Genomic DNA, 13,146 nt, shown 5'->3' with positions numbered 1-13,146 from the left:
TTTTTTTTACTGAAAAACGAAATTAGTAAGAAAAACAGCACCACCAGTCTATTTACAACAACCAACTATGCATAACCGAGAATTGGAAGAATTAAAGAACAATGCACCCTTACCCACTTAGTACTTACTCCCAAAACAATTCCAAAGCTCCAAAATTCCCTAAGATTAGGTCAATCATGGTTTTTCACTTATAAGCTTGTAATGAGCTAAAGAAAAGAAGGGTAAAAAAGGCTCAAAGTGGCTATCAAAGGATAATTCATTCAAGGTAGGCTTATATGGCTAGTGGCTTATTAATTAAAAGAAGAAAATGTCTAAAATCACCTCAATATGTGCATGTGAATATCAAGTAGAAACAAGCGTCAAGTCAAGTTCTAGAGTGCAAGTAATCAAGAGTGCAATCACACAAGAAAAAGATTAGAGATGGCATACAGTTGACCACCTATAGTTAAGGCTCAAAATCTCTCACATGGGAATTAAGTCTATCATAATTGTTTCAACCCCTCAATTTTCAAAAGTAACTTGACACACAAGAACGCATGGATTCACATCACAAGATATCATGACTCAATTCAAAGAAAGAAAATGCCCATAATCTAAACAAAACCTAATAATTCAAAGAAAAGCATGGATCAACCTAATTTATTCAAAAGCTAAATATTCTACCTACGGTAATCTCCCCCACACACTTAAACTACACATTGTCCCAATGAAGCATAACAAATATGGAATTGAACAAGTGCAATAAAAGGAAAGAAGGAAAAAGAAAACTCCCTGATTTATGGCGGGAGGAGGGCGGAAACAACCAAGGAAACATCTTCCATGGTAGCATCCACAAGAGAAGGATTAGTGAGGAAATGCTTGAGGCGATGACCATTAACTTTGAAGCTCTTATCTGTGGATTCACTTTTGATCTCTACAGTACCATAAGGAAACACATTAGTAACAACAAAAGGACCAATCCACTTAGGGCGAAGCTTACCGCTCATTATGCCAAGCCTAGAGTTATACAACAACACTTGCTGTCCAACCAAAAAGTCTTTTCTGGAAATCAAGCTATCATGGAATATTTTGGTCTTCTCTTTGTAGAACTTAGAGTTCTCATAGGCTTCCAAACGGATCTCATCTAACTCACTCAATTGAAGCTTCCTTTCGCCACCAGCATGATCAAGAGCCAAGTTGCAAGTCTTCACAGCCCAATAAGCACGATGCTCTATCTCAACAGGAAGACGACATGCCTTACCAAAAACAACACGATAAGGAGACATTCCGATGGGTACTTTGTAAGCAGTACGGTGGGCCCAAAGAGCATCCTCAAGTCTATTGCTCCAATCCTTCCTGTTAGGCTGGACCGTCTTCTCCAAGATCCTCTTTATCTCTCTGTTGGAATTCTCAGCTTGCCCATTTGTTTGAGGATGGTATGGTGTGGAAATTCTATGAACAACCCCATATTTCTTGAGAAGAGCTTGCATGGACTTATTGCAGAAATGGGTGCCTTGGTCACTAATGATTGCTCTAGGAATGCCAAACCTGCAAAAGATGTTAGACCTAACAAAATTCACAACAACTCGAGAATCATTAGTCCGGGTGGCCTTAGCTTCCACCCATTTAGAAACATAATCAACAACAAGCAAAATATAATAAAAACCAAAAGAAACAGGAAAAGGACCCATAAAATCGATACCCCAGACATCAAAGACCTCACAAAACAACATGGACTGTTGAGGCATCTCTTTTCTCCAAGAAATGGTACCGCCTGCTCTCTGACATGGCTCACAAGTGCTGCAAATCCTTGACGCATCTTTGAAGATGGTGGGCCAGTAAAATCCAGAATCAAGCACCTTGCATGCTGTCCTTTGGGGTCCAAAGTCACCGCCCACTGCAGAAGCATGGCAAAACTGAAGGACTGACTCAATCTCATGATCTGGAATGCACCTCCTAATAACCCGGTCAGTACAAAACTTCCACAAATAGGGGTCATCCCAACAATAATATTTAGCATCACTCTTAAGCTTAGCAATCTGAGCTTGAGATGCAAATGGAGGGAAAACAGAAGCAACTAAATAATTAACAATATTAGCAAACCAGGGTGCTGGAAAAGAAACTGAAATATTAAAGAGCCGCTCATCCAGAAAGTCATCTCTAATGGGAAGAGTATCAACATCCCTCTCTATCCAACTCAAGTGATCGGCCACCAAATTTTGTGCTCCACTTCTATCTCTAATCTCCAAGTCAAACTCTTGGAGCAAGAGCATCCATCGGATCAACCTAGGTTTTGATTCAGCCTTCTTCAACAGGAACTTAAGAGCTGCATGGCCAGTGTAAACAATAATCCTAGAACCTAGCAAATATGATCTGAATTTATCTAGAGCAAACACAATAGCTAGAAGTTCTTTTTCAGTGGTTGTGTAATTCGCTTGTGTAGAATCTAAAGTCCTGGAAGCATAATATATTACCCTAGGTAACTTATCCACTTTTTGAGCAAGGACAGCACCCAATGCGTAATTAGAGGCATCACACATGAGCTCAAAAGGGGCTGTCCAATCAGGTGCCTGAATGATAGGAGTGGTGGTCAAGGCTTTCTTGAGGCAATCAAACGCCTCTCTGCATTTCTCATCAAAATCAAACGCCACTTCCTTCTGCAACAAGTTAGAGAGAGGAAAGGCTCTCTTGCTGAAATCCTGAATGAACCTGCGATAAAAACCTGCATGGCCAAGAAAAGAACGCACCTCTCGCACGCAAGAGGGGTAAGGCAAATGTGAAATAACATCTATCTTGGCGGGATCCACCTCTATACCTTTGTTAGAAATCACATGACCTAGAACTATGCCTTGCTCTACCATAAAATGACACTTCTCATAATTCAAAACAAGGTTAGTTTCAATGCACCTATGCAAAACTTTATCCAGATTATCTAAACATATATCAAATGAAGATCCATAAACAGTGAAATCATCCATGAATACCTCGATGCAACTTTCTAAGAAATCACTGAAAATACTTACCATGCACCGCTGGAATGTACCAGGGGCATTGCATAGGCCAAAGGGCAACCTCCTATAGGCAAAAGTGCCAAAGGGGCAGGTGAATGTGGTCTTCTCTTGGTCCTCAGGAGCAATGTGAATTTGAAAGTACCCAGAAAAACCATCAAGAAAACATTAGTGACTTTTACCTGCTAAGCGCTCAAGCATTTGATCAATGAAGGGCAACGGAAAGTGATCCTTTCTGGTTGCTTGATTAAGCCTCCTATAATCAATGCAAACTCTCCAACTGTTTTGCACTCGAGTAGGGATAAGCTCGTTTCTCTCATTCTTCACTACAGTAAGTCCTGTCTTCTTAGGGACCACTTGAACTGGGCTCACCCAAGGGCTGTCAGAGATTGGATATATAATGCCAGCTTGTAGAAGCTTGGTGATCTCCTTCTTCACAACATCAAGTATCACTGGGTTGAGTCTCCTTTGTGGTTGTCTTACTGGCTTCGCTCCTTCTTCCAAGAGTATTCTATGCATGCACATGGATGGACTAATACCAGGAATGTCAGCTAAGGTCCAACCAATAGCTTTCTTGTGCTTCTTTAGTACTTGCAGCAACTTTTCCTCTCTATTTTCATGAAGGAGAGAGGAAACAATGACAGGGAGCTTCTTATCGTCCTCTAAGTAAGCGTACTTGAGGTTATCTGGCAAGGGCTTAAGCTCCAATACGGGTGCCTGCAAAACAGATGGAACCAAACTAGCAGATACAGCTTCTGCAGCCTGCACTTCAACAATTGGGTTAGTGCAATCAGATTTCTTAACATCTGAGTCAACAACAACAGTGTCCAAAAATTGATCAATGCAAGAATCACACATTTCAGTAGCAGTACATGTAGGACAAGTGTATGACCCAGTTAGGGAAGGATAATCAGAATCATGTAGGAAATCATATTCATGTTCATCAAGCATATCATCAAGCAGTTCATCAAGCAAATCAATATGAAACACAGAATAATCTTCAGGTGGATGTTTCATAGCATCAAAAATGTTTATCCTAACCACAATATCACCGAATTCCATAGTCAATGTTCCAGCATACACATCTATCTTGGTTCGGGCTGTCTTTAAAAATGGTCTCCCCAAAATGATAGGAACTGTATTACGGGAAGATCCTTTTTCCATTTCAAGCACATAAAAATCAGCAGCGAAAACAAGTTCACCAACCCTAACCAAGACATCCTCTACCCAACTAGCAGGGTGTGCAGTGCTCCTATTTGCTAATTGGATGACAACACCCGTAGGTTTTAAAGGTCCAAGTGAAGGAGATTTAAAAATAGACACAGGCATTACGTTAATTGAAGCTCCTAGATCTAGCATGGCACTCTCAAATTTAGTATCACCTATGACACAAGGAACAGAAAACGTACCTGGATCTTCACACTTTTCAGGAACATCAGAAACAGGAGCAGGTTTACCAGCTTTAGCTATTATTGCAGAAACATTTCTCCCCATGCGAACTCTTTCATTTCCCTTCAACTTCCTTTTCTGAGTGCATAATTCTTTCAAGAACTTCGCATATCTTGGAATTTGTTTGAGTGCATCAAGTAGAGGTATGTTCACCTCCACTTTCTTGAATATCTCCAAGATTCCCTTATCTACCTCTTCCTTCTTTTTGCTTGGCATAGCTTTCGGAGGGAATGGAAGAGGAATGGAAGGTGGTTGTACGTTGAAAGTTCTTGTGGCAGTGGTCTCTGTCTCCTTTTCAGGTTCAGGATCTGGTCCATGGTCTGCATCAATTTGCTTCCCCGACCTTAGGGTGATGGCGCTCACATTTCTTGGATTGACAACCGTCTGAGAGGGCAGCTTATCAGAATTCTGGGATTGTAGCTGGTTTATTGAAGTAGCCATCTGTCCTATCTGGTTGGTCAGATTCTGAATAGATGTTTCCTGTCTTTGAATGGAGGATCTGGTGTCTTGTTGGAACTGCATGTTTTGGGCTGTCATCTGCTTCAACATATCCTCCAATGAAGATTCTTTAGATTGCGGTGCAGCAGGGTTGTTAGCCTGTTGTTGCATTGGAGGAGGAACATATGGTCTAACATTATTCTGAAACGGTGCTTGGGCAGGTTGTGACTGATCAGACCATCTAAGATTTGGATGATTTCTCCAGCCAGGGTTATATCTGTTAGATGACAGATCATAATTTTGCTGAGGTCGATTATTGAAAATGTTGGCAGCATATGCTTCAGGATTCTCAGCTGTAGGTTCCTGCAGAGAAGGACAAACATCAGTATTATGGTCTTTAGTGCAAATGCCACAAACCTTTGCCTGTTGTGAAGGTATATTCTGGTTCATGGCCAATTGAGTAACCAAGGTGGCAATGGTTTTCATCCTCTTCTCAAGCTTGTCCATCCTTGGATCTGTCCCAACCACACTAACACTTCTAACAGCATCATTACTCCTTGTGTTAAACTGCTGAGAATTAGCAGCCATCTTCTCAAACAAACGCCTGGCTTCAGTAGGAGTCATGTCATTCAATGCGCCTCCACAAGCAGCATCAATGATATTTTTGTCCATGTTGTGCAAACCCTCATAGAAATACTGAACTAGGAGCTGGTCGGAAATCTGGTGATGGGGGCAGCTCACACATAGTGTCTTGAATCTTTCCCAGTATTCATATAGAGTCTCTCCATGTAGCTGCCTGATTCCTGAGATGTCTTTTCTGATTGAAGTTGTCCTAGAGGCAGGGAAGAACTTCTCAAGAAACATTCTTTTCAGGTCGTCCCAACTTGCAATTGATGCAGGAGGTAAGTTATACAGCCAGGTCTTTGCAGTTCCCTGAAGGGAATGAGGGAAAGCCTTCAAACAGATATGATCTTTGTCAACTTCAGGAGGCTTCATGGTGGATATGACAGTACGGAACTCCTTGATGTGCATATGAGGATCTTCACCTGCAAGACCACCAAACTTAGGCAATAAGTGGATTAGTCCAGTTTTGAGTACACATGGTACATCCTCAGGATACTGGATACACAAGCTTTCGTAGGTGAAATCAGGTGCAGCCAGCTCCCTTAGTGTTCTCTCTCGCGGTCCTTCTTCAGCCATGTTTTCAGAAACTGCAACAAATTCAGAATCAAAATCAAGGTCAGAATCAGAATCACTTAAATGAGGATCAGTAGCAAAAGCTCTACGTGCTCTAATTAACCTATGAAATTCTCGATCTATTTCAGAAATAAATGGATGCAAAAACCCAGGATTCGCCCTAGTCATGCAACACTAAGTTTCCCAAATAGAGTAAGAATGAAAGTAAATTTTTTTTTTCAAACCCTAAAAAAACTTTACATTAGAGAAGCACTATGGTTGAGAAGATTATTAAAATACATATGAAGCTGAATATTTAGCAGCTGGTTTAGCTACACAACAAGCACTATGGTTGAGAAGATTATTAAAATACATTAGAGAGAAGTCTCTAACTCCATTGTTACAAGAAATCAGCCATGACCATGAAAAATAGTCTTATTTTTCCAAGTCGGATCAGACACATTAACATAAAGCATCACTCCTTCAAAGTATAATTGAAGAACGAGATGTGCAATTAATTTTCTGGAGTTCATAAGAGCAACTAGCAAATACTTTCAGTAAAGCACTACAAAAAGGAAGATATCCACAACTTAGAGAAGTAATGAGAGTTCAAAAACAACACATTAAGGGAGAATATGTTGATTAATTATTGTTAATGAAGAGTTTGAAGGTGTGAAAAACGACTAGAAGGGGGGGGGGTTGAATAGCGTTTTCAATATAAAAACTTTCCCCTTAAGATTTAAAGTAAATCTTTTCGGTTTCTCTAAGATAGATGGTGCAGCGGATAAAGATAGAGAGAAGAGAGAAGCACACAAGTATTTTATCCTGGTTCACTTGATAAATCCCTCAAGCTAATCCAGTCCACCCGTTAAGGTGATTTCTTCCTTCTTAGAATGAAGGCAATCCACTAATCAGATAATTGTTACAACTGCACTTGAAACCTACAAGTGACTAACAATACACTGACTTAGCTCACACCAAGATTCACTCTCTTAGTCTTCTCTAGGATCCGATCAACCTTGATCTCCTAAAGGAATCACCACTAAGATTCACTCTCTTAGTCTTCTTAAGGATACTGACCTACCCGGTCCCTTAAGGAAAATCAAACAACTGTTTGAGGTTGGTGTTTACAAAGGTTTTGCTTCTAAATAAGCTGAGTGTAAACTAAATAAGAACAGATGAAGAAAGTAGAGGCTTGAATCTTTTCTTGTATTGCAGCTCTTTTTTTTCTCTCTTCGCTTTCTTCTTTTCTTCAGCCTTTTATGGTCCAAGGTGCAAAGGATATTTCTGTTGAGAGAATATGACCGTTGGAGGGCATTTCTGGAACTTCCAGAACCTGCTGTGGCTGAACCTTGGTAGGTAGGCTTTTCAGAATAGTACACTGTTCTTGTACTTCTAGATAGAGACATTTGCCTTTAACCATTGACTTCTGATCAGAGGAATGCTTCGTGTTGGAACTTGTGAAGCTTGGTGATCAGAGTCAGAGGGATGCTTGGATCCTCTGACCTTCGTAACTTCTGCTTCTGGACCTTCAGAGCTTCTGGACCTTCAGAGCCTCTGGTCCCTCAGAGCTTCTGGTCTTCAGATCCTCTGATCTTCAGATCCTCTGATCCTCAGATCTTCTGATCCTCAGATCTTCTGATCCTCTAATCCTCTGATCCTCTGATCTTCAGATCTTCTGATCCTCTAATCCTCTGATCCTCTGATCTTCAGAACTTCTGACGAATATATCTTCTGGTGTCAGAATCAGAACCTGTTTGTCAAAACACTCAAGACAAACATTAGAGTATCATAGTTGTTCATCCACAAATAAATACTTGTTATCATCAAAACATAGAGTTGTACCACATGACCAAATCTTGATCTTACAATCTCCCCCTTTTTGATGATGACAAAACCATGTATTTTGATGAACAACTCTAAACAAATAAACTGAATACACTCAGAGTATAAGGTATCAGAGTTAAAACTTATCCTGATGTGTATAGTTTATCTTGCTCTTTCTGAATCCAAGACTTGTGCTTGATTCTGAGCTAAGCTCCCCCTGAATCTAATACTTAATATCAACGTTAGTAATATCTAGATTCTGAGCTAAATAATATAGGAGTTGTCAAGATACTATAAGTTCTCCCCCTTTTTGTCATAAGCAAAAAGAATGAAGGTGGAAAAAAAAATAGTAAGAGCATAAGACGAAATACTCCCCCTCAGAAGGAATACCAAGGGATACTTGGCTGCTGATTAGTATATCTTCTTATGAGAGCAGAAGTGTCAAAGTCCAGAGGTTCTGGTGACATCTCCATTCTGGAAAAAATTCCATCTTCAGATGCTTCAGAATGAGAAGCTATGAACCTACTCTTCTTCTGATGACGCAAGTCAGAAGTTGTATTAGCATCTTCTGATGTTGTTGCTTCTGGTTTGACAAGTTCTGAGTCTTTGTTTCTATCTGAAACAGTCATGCTCATCTCTACAAGCTTTTTCATCTAGCTTTGACTTGACCAAATCTTACTCTACTGATGCCTCCAAGATTAACTTCACCTTCAGGTTCAAGTTTTGGATCTTGGGACATATGCCTTTCTCCCGTCATGTGTTGCCTGCATCCACTGTCCAGGTTCCATGGTTGGAGTTTCGATGGACCTATTGAAGATATCTGCAACATATATAATCTTATCCCTAGGTACCCACTTTCTGGGTCCTTTCTTGTTAGTTAGCCCAGAAGTTCTGACAACTTTGGGTCTTTCAACAGGATAATGTAAAGGAATTTGAGCATGATATTTTGACATTGAGAAAGTTCCTTTCTTAAGAGATGATGGAGCAACTTCAGAAGGTTTAGAATGACCAATGTCATATATTCCATTTCTGCTTACGCCATAGATCATTGAAGCCATTAAGCTTCTGTCTACGCTTTTAGCTAGGAATCTTTGAAAAGACTTTTCATACTTAGACTCATTTCTACAATCAGAGGCATCACAAGCAACAATTTCTTCTAACTTAGCAATCTGGTTCTTAAGCACAGAGTTAGAATTGATCAAAGCATGATTATCATTTTTCAAATCAGAAATAATTTTCTCATGTTCAACAGAAGTTTCAGAGGCAGCAGAGAAATTCTTTTTCAACCTTTTATGCTTAGTCAAGAGAGAGTTATATTTATCCATAATTTCAGACAAAGCATCTTTAAGTTCAGAAGTTGAGAAAGAATCAAATACCTCATTTTCATCGTCAGAGTCTGGATCTCCTTCTGATTCTGAGTCAGAGTCAACAGCTTCCTTTGACTCTGCTCCTTTGTCTTTGACAATAGCCATGAGTCCTTGGACTTCACCATCAGAGTCAACATCCTCTGACTCTGATTCATCAAAAGTCACCATCAGACTCTTCTTGGTCTTGAAATGCTTCTTTGACTTTTCGTCCTTTGATGAACCTTTATATTTGCTCTGCCTGTGCTTCCAGATGCAGTTGAACTTTCTGAATATCAGAGTCAGCTCATCTTCATCAGAATCTTCTGATGCTTCTTCAGATTCCTCTTCTTCAGCTTGAAGAGCTTTTGACTTCTCAGCCTTAGCCTTTTCAGATTTAGATTTCAAGGCTATGGACTTTTTCTTCTGATCCTGATGTTCAGCACGCTTTAGTTCATGACACTTCAGTATGCTTATGAGTTCTTCCAAACTCATCTGCTCAACATCTCTAGTTAGCTCCAAGGAAGTTATCAAAGGCATCCAGCTTTCAGGAAGACCTCTAAGGATCCTCATGACATGATCCACAGTGGTGTAGCTATTGCTGAGGGGTCTTATTCCAGCAATAATCAACTGGAATCTGGAAAACATATCTTCAATGGATTCGTCAGTTTCCATTTGGAAGGATTCATATTTCTGGATCAAAGACAGTGCCTTTGATTCTTTCACTTTCTTGTTTCCTTCATGAGACATCTTCAAGGATTCAAAGATGCCCTTGGCGGAATCACGATCAGTAATTTTCTCATATTCTTCATATGAAATGGCACTTTGCAGAATAGCTCTTGATCGGTGATGATCTCTGAACTCCTTCTTTTGATCTTCACTCATCTTCTCCCTTGGGATCTTTACACCATGTTCATCGACAGGAGGGGTGTAGCCATCAACAACAAAATCCCAAAGATCAGGATCAAAGCCAAGAAAGAAGCTTTTGATTCTATCTTTCCAAAAATCAAATCTCTGACCATCAAAGATAGGTGGTCTTGCACTGTATTGATATTTGCTTGTAGTAGTGGTGGAATCCATGAGTTTTTCACACTGGCCCGGATCTACTGAACACTGTTAAGTGTGGTAATCAGAACTTGCGCTCTGATACCAATTGAAGGTGTGAAAAACGACTAGAAGGGGGGGGTTGAATAGCGTTTTCAATATAAAAACTTTCCCCTTAAGATTTAAAGTAAATCTTTTCGGTTTCTCTAAGATAGATGGTGCAGCGGATAAAGATAGAGAGAAGAGAGAAGCACACAAGTATTTTATCCTGGTTCACTTGATAAATCCCTCAAGCTAATCCAGTCCACCCGTTAAGGTGATTTCTTCCTTCTTAGAATGAAGGCAATCCACTAATCAGATAATTGTTACAACTGCACTTGAAACCTACAAGTGACTAACAATACACTGACTTAGCTCACACCAAGATTCACTCTCTTAGTCTTCTCTAGGATCCGATCAACCTTGATCTCCTAAAGGAATCACCACTAAGATTCACTCTCTTAGTCTTCTTAAGGATACTGACCTACCCGGTCCCTTAAGGAAAATCAAACAACTGTTTGAGGTTGGTGTTTACAAAGGTTTTGCTTCTAAATAAGCTGAGTGTAAACTAAATAAGAACAGATGAAGAAAGTAGAGGCTTGAATCTTTTCTTGTATTGCAGCTCTTTTTTTTCTCTCTTCGCTTTCTTCTTTTCTTCAGCCTTTTATGGTCCAAGGTGCAAAGGATATTTCTGTTGAGAGAATATGACCGTTGGAGGGCATTTCTGGAACTTCCAGAACCTGCTGTGGCTGAACCTTGGTAGGTAGGCTTTTCAGAATAGTACATTGTTCTTGTACTTCTAGATAGAGACATTTGCCTTTAACCATTGACTTCTGATCAGAGGAATGCTTCGTGTTGGAACTTGTGAAGCTTGGTGATCAGAGTCAGAGGGATGCTTGGATCCTCTGACCTTCGTAACTTCTGCTTCTGGACCTTCAGAGCTTCTGGACCTTTAGAGCCTCTGGTCCCTCAGAGCTTCTGGTCTTCAGATCCTCTGATCTTCAGATCCATTGATCCTCAGATCTTCTGATCCTCAGATCTTCTGATCCTCTAATCCTCTGATCCTCTGATCTTCAGATCTTCTGATCCTCTAATCCTCTAATCCTCTGATCTTCAGATCTTCTGATCTTCAGAACTTCTGACGAATATATCTTCTGGTGTCAGAATCAGAACCTGTTTGTCAAAACACTCAAGACAAACATTAGAGTATCATAGTTGTTCATCCACAAATAAATACTTGTTATCATCAAAACATAGAGTTGTACCACATGACCAAATCTTGATCTTACAGAGTTACATGAGTTTATTGTCATTGATGTTAGTGGAAACCCTTACCTAGTGCTTAGTGGAGTGATTAAGTGAATTTTAAGTTATAGTGGCGACTCTTTGATAATGTTAACAATGACTCTTCGAGCCTGTTTGGTGCGACGTATAGTATAAGGCCTGATAGTATAAGCCCTGATAACTTTCTTATACTATCCAGCGTTTGGACATACTCTGTATAATTTACGATATTGTTTAAATTAATGCAATTATATGTTTAATGAAGTATTGAATAATGATATATAATAAAAATCAAATTTGGAGGTGATTATAACGATGGTGGCGGTGGTGATGGACGTAGTGGTAGGTTGGTGGTGGTGGTGGCAATGGTGGTAGGTTGGTGTTGGTGGCGGTGGTGGTGACAGTGGAGATAAGTTGGTGGTGGTGGTGGCAACGATGGTGGTTGTGGTGGTGGCGAAGATAGGGTGGTGGTGGTGTGGTAAGGCGGTGGCGGCTACAGTGGAGGCAATGGTGGTGGTGGTGGCGATAGGGTGGTGGTTGTGGTGTCGGTGGTGGCAACAGAGTGGTGACGACGATTATGGTGGTGGTGGCGATAGGGTGGTGGTTGTGGTGGCGGTAAGGCGGTGGTGGTGGTGGTGGAGGCAACACCGGTGGTGGTGATCGGGTGGTGCCGGTGGTGGCAGCGATGGTGGTTGTGGTGTTGGCGACGATAGGGTGTGGTGGTGGTGGTAAGGCGATGGCGGCTTAGTAGGGTGGCGACGACGGTGGAGGGTGGAGGCAATGGTGGTGGTGGTGGTGATAGGGTGGTGGTTGTGGTGTCGGTGGTGGCAATAGAGTGGTGGCGGCGATTATGGTGGTGGTGGCGATAGAGTTGTGGTGGCGGCGATTATGGTGGTGGTGGCGGCAAACACCAGTGGTGACGGTAGGGCGGCGACGACGGTGATCGGGTGGTGGCGGTGGTGGTGCCAATGGTGGTGTAAGTTGGCAGCAATGGAGGGTGGTGGTGATGGTGACTTATACGTCACAACCTTATCATGCCTTATCCATCACTCACATGATGGATTAAATAATACGTTATTTTAACGTATAAGGGGACTTTAATGGATAAGCTTATACAATACAATGTCAGCACCAAACAATGGATAAACTCATAATGTATTGTATAAGCTTATACTATCATGCCTAATACGACGTGCCAAACGAGCCCTTCATGCTATAATTGCATGTGTATGAAATGCAGAAGAATAAGAGAACTACATAAAGATTCAGTCCCTTAACATTTTTCTTACTCTAAAATTCTGCTAAATTTTGCGGTAACTATTGTCTATCATATTCTACTACCAACTAATACATACAAATAGTGTAATAATTCAACAGACACTCATTTTTGTCTCTAACTCTTTCTTATGTCACATATCACATTACTTATTTCTTTTTCTTTTCACGATTTGGATGTTTGTTGTGGCCTATGCATAAGTCTACAAATTATTTCTACCAAACATTACTGAAAAGATGTATATATAAGAGACAGGGTGGCATTTGGAAGGAAGTGCAGGGGC

The 13,146-nt window shown here is 40.7% G+C and overlaps 1 pseudogene; it reads right to left on the bottom strand.

Annotated features, from left to right (window-relative positions):
* Positions 1-776: 776 nt before the first annotated feature.
* Positions 777-6,239, bottom strand: LOC130719275 (uncharacterized; annotated as a pseudogene).
* Positions 6,240-13,146: the final 6,907 nt, after the last annotated feature.

Source organism: Lotus japonicus, chromosome 5 (assembly GCF_012489685.1).
Source record: "Lotus japonicus ecotype B-129 chromosome 5, LjGifu_v1.2".
NCBI lineage: Eukaryota > Viridiplantae > Streptophyta > Magnoliopsida > Fabales > Fabaceae > Lotus > Lotus japonicus.
The sequence above is the reverse complement of the archived record's forward strand: the minus strand, read 5'-3'. Positions and strand labels throughout refer to the sequence as shown.